The following is a 4,769-nucleotide window of genomic DNA, read 5'->3' on the forward strand; positions in this document are numbered from 1 at the left end:
TTTTTATGAGCTGGCACATATTATTTCTGAAGCATAAATTAAAAGTGTTGATAATGGGCCTGCTTCCTGTGTCTTATTAGTGTTATAAATGATGGAAAGCACACAGGGTGATTCTCATGTGGCCAGTTCACAGCAATCTAATGCATCACAAAAAAAAAATATGAATATTTTGATACACTCACAAAACTTTGTTTAGTATAATGTTTCATTATTGGTTAAGTTTAACACCTACAATTTGCAGTCCAAGGAAATTATGTGGGCATTTGTCTGCCTAGAGTGTAGATTACTCCTGTGCCCTACTTTATACCAAACAATATTGTAACTAACCAGAAAACCGTTATAACACAGGGGATGTGTAATAAGTAGCTAGCAGGAACATAGTGGCATGCTCTGCTTTGCCCCATGCTCAAAGCTCAATATCAACCTGATTTACTCCCCCATTGATTAATGGTGTCCAGGCTAATGATTATCTGTCAGTGCATGTATGGAATGGAATCTGACAGACCAAGCTGTGGTCTCTGCTGGGACAGCAGTTAGGCAGGCCCTCTGTTTAGACTGGGCTCAGGGGCTCCCAATGCTGGGCTCACAGCCACCACGCTGTTCAACATCACTGTAGACATCCACAGCTCTAATTTCACGATCAATGCTGTCAAACTGTTGTGTAATACTGAGACACTCATTACTGCTGATGAGGATAAGCAGCATTTCCTTTCCACATACTGTAGTACAACATGTATAATAATGTATATTTAAGTTACACTGATTTTAAACTGTCACAGAATACCAATTCATAAGCCAAATGAATTTGTATGAATATTGGGAAATAATAATACCAATTAGCACCACTCTATATACAACTCTGGAAAAAAAAATTAAGAGACCACTTTCTCTGATTTTGCTGTTTATAGGTATATGTTTGAATAAAATGTTGTAGTTTTATTTTATGAACTTCTCCTCCACCAGTCTTACACACTGATTTTGGATAACTTTATGCCACTCCTGGTGCAAGATTTCAAGCAGGTCCGCTTGGTTTGATGGCTTGTGATCATCCATATTCCTCTTGATTATATTCCAGAGTTTTTCAATTCTGTAAAATCAAATAAACTCATCATTTTTAAGTGGTCTTTTATTTTTATCCATAGCTGTATATTCTATATATACTATATAATTTAGTAGCATTGCTTAGCACTGTAACATTCTTCTGGTACTGCTGTTGAGCTTCAGTGTGAGCTTCAGGCATTTTTGTGCAACATTATACTTGCCTTCAAAGATCCGTCATGTGATGGGGCTTATTCCACCCAAATGGATTAGAGACATCCCTCACCATTCTGCAGCCTTGCACTGGGTTTTTATACTTTTAAAATAACCTGGAGACCAGAGCTAAAACAGCAATAAAGAGGGATACATTCATAACCTATAAATCTAATCTAATAAAAGGTTTTAGATTTATTATTTAGTTATTAATCGTAAGATAAATTATTTAGCAATTATCTACAAAAAGTAACAATTACAACACATTAAATGTATCAGTTGTGTTTTAATGAGCATGAGAAACTGCAGTGTGGGTGGTGTACAAACAGGACCTTACAACCCCTAAAACAATAATACATATCGTCGCTGCCCAATGAAGAACACTTATCTCCAAAACAGCAACTTTACAGGAGAGAGAAAAAACCTTGTAAACTTTCAATTGACGTCAATGTAAAAGTTTATTTCAGGTCATTTTGAAGAGTTTCTATTGGTCCATTTATCAAGACATTTTGGCAGAGTGTAAGGGTCAGTCTGTCTGTTCAAATTATGTAGTAAACTAAAAATGGACAAAAATGGAGAGGTTTTTCAAAGGACAGCGACGATATGCTGAAGCATTAGTTTGATTATGCATGACAACATCATGAAAATAAATATCATGACAAATTTAGAAATGTTCTAGTTATATTAATGGTATAGATTGCTGTAGTAGATTTCTTGTTTGTCACAATCTGGAGGAAGATGGTTGAAGATGAAGATACAAGTAGGTATAGAAACAAACGTTAATTGCATTGCTGACACGGGTTAAGCACAGAGCTTGTGTAATCTCCATAGAAAAGCACTGAATCCAGTAGAAATTAACACTTTGGAGCAGCCACTCATGAGCCTAAGGTCACTGTGTCCAATTGGCATTGAACTGGAGAGCAGGGGAACTGTGTACTCTGAACTAATTGAACTCCAAAAATACCTTTGGGGGTGAAAATAAATTATCCAGCAGAGTAATTAATCCTGTGGATGAATGCAATCATCCTCACAGCAATATTCCAGCACTTAGTATAAACTTTTACAGATCAGAAATATGATGCTACAGTAAATAGGGACAATCTCATTTTCTTTATTTCAGTTGATCTTAGAGTTTATCTTAGAACACTCTTCACAATATTTGACAAATAGCAAATTCTCTGTCCAACATAAATTCAGATATTTCTGTTTTTATCAGAAACACAATCAATCTATGTAAAAGAAAACACTGCATATAAATAAATGCTTGGGGGAAAAAATACAGGGGTTAGAATAAATTATATTCATTCATAGGTGTGCATTCTTAGCTTGGACAGTATTTACATTTTCCAGGCATTCCTTTATAGGGTTCCATTCTATTTGTAGCACATTAAGAGGATTTGGCTAAACAGCATTTATATACAGCTCTGGAAAAAAAATAAGAGACCACTTCAAAATGTTGAGTTTCTTTGATTTTACCAAATTGAAAACCTCTGGAATATAATCAAGAGGAAGATGGATGAGCACAAGCCATCAAACCAAGCTGAACTGCTTGAATTTTTGCACCAGGAGTGGCATAAAGTTATCCAAAAGCAGTGTGCAAGACTGGTGGAGGAGAACATGACAAGATGCATTCCACCAAATATTGATTTCTGACCTCTTAAAACTTGTTTTCTTTGCATTATTTGAGATCTGAAAGCTCTGCATCTTTTTTGTTATTTCAGTCATTTCTGATTTTCTGTAAATACATGCTCTAAATGACATTTGTTTTGGAATTTGGGAGAAATGTTGTCCATAATTTATAGAATAAATCAACAATGTTCATTTTAATTAAACATATACCTATAAATAGCAAACATAGAGAAATTGATTCTGAAACTGAAGTGGTCTGAAGTGATTATTTAAAAAAAGAAAATTATTATAAAAAATGAAACAGTTTTGCAGTATGGCTGCTTGACTGTTTTTCTTATTTTTTATGTATTTAATAAATGTAAAAATAGTATTAAGAGACAAAACTGTATAGGAATATGAGTATATAGTACTAGTCAAACATTTAAACACACCTTTGCATTATATTTATTTATTCATATTTTTTATTTCATGTATTTTCTACATTGTAGATTAATATTAAAGACATGAAAACACTTAAGGAAAACATGGATTTATGTAATGAACATGGACAAAATATTTGAGCTCCACAATCCCCTGATCTAAACCTGATGAACTGAGATGGTGATTTGAGGTGATTTGGGATGAGCTGGAGCTCCACAGCGTGAAGGAAAAGCAACAACTATTGTTCAGCACCTCCAGAAACTCCTTCAAGACGCTGAGAAAACTATTCCAGGTGACTCTACATCATGAAGACACTGAGATTAAAATGCCAAGAGTGTGCAGTTCTGTCCTCAAAGATAAATGTGCTACTTAAAAGAAAAATCTATAATTTGAAACATATTCTAGTTGAACACTTTTTTTTGTTTACAAAATAATTCCACATGTTCATGTATAAATTGAATATTAAATTTACAATGTAAAAAAATCATAAAAAAAGAAGGAAAACACTGAATTGGAAGATGCGTGTACAAACCTTTGACTGGTACTGTGTACTATGTGGGTTTTGTTATTGTCTACTAATATAAATAAAACGGGATTATGGCGCCACCGCGAGGACTAGAGAAGAACTGCGGGGCGGGGAATGAGCTGAGTCCATGCCCTCTTTCCGGTGTTCTGTTGAGTTGTGCGACCGGTCGATATGTGCTACTTAGCGAATCTGCGCATGCGTAACTTCTCATTTTTACAGTTTTAATGTGTTTTTCCTGATAATTTTAATAATAATGTTTTTTTTCTGGGGTGGATTACATAATCCAAACTCACTGCCACAGTTTGCTTGAGTGTTCCAGCCCTGTAAAATATAACAATATAATAAAAATATGATACAAAAACTATATATAAAAAACATGTGCTTACATTGAAATGTTATATTATCTTGAAATCTACAAAGTTTCCACCTGTAAATTTCCTAAAATAAATTAAAATTAAACGTGTTTAGTGTTTTACCCGTTAGAACCTGTATGTAAGCTACAATTCAATCCTTTATTCTCAGAACATAATTATAATAACATTATTAACATTATTAACATGGAATGCCACAAGATATGATCACGTACATCAATCAGTCAGTGACCAACAGTTCCCTACAGTTTGTGCATTACAGTTAATAGCTTAATAAGCTCCACACAACAGGTGAAGAACAATTACCTAAAGATATGATGACCTGTATATGTGTGGATTACGTGTCTAGATAACTGTGTATAAATAATTGTGTGTGGTAATTACACGTGTTTCTTTGAAATGGCTTGTAGGTGGTGCTTGGAGGTTTTAGTTTGGTCATTGGTGGTATATTACATGGCCTAAAAAGTTTAAGAAACTACTCCCTTTAACTTTACCCTGATACAGCGAATTAGTTTTTGGTATTTTTTACATTTAAATATACACTAGGGTAGCACTTTTTGACATGGTAGCAC

Source organism: Astyanax mexicanus, chromosome 11 (assembly GCF_023375975.1).
Source record: "Astyanax mexicanus isolate ESR-SI-001 chromosome 11, AstMex3_surface, whole genome shotgun sequence".
In the NCBI taxonomy this organism is placed as follows: domain Eukaryota; kingdom Metazoa; phylum Chordata; class Actinopteri; order Characiformes; family Acestrorhamphidae; genus Astyanax; species Astyanax mexicanus.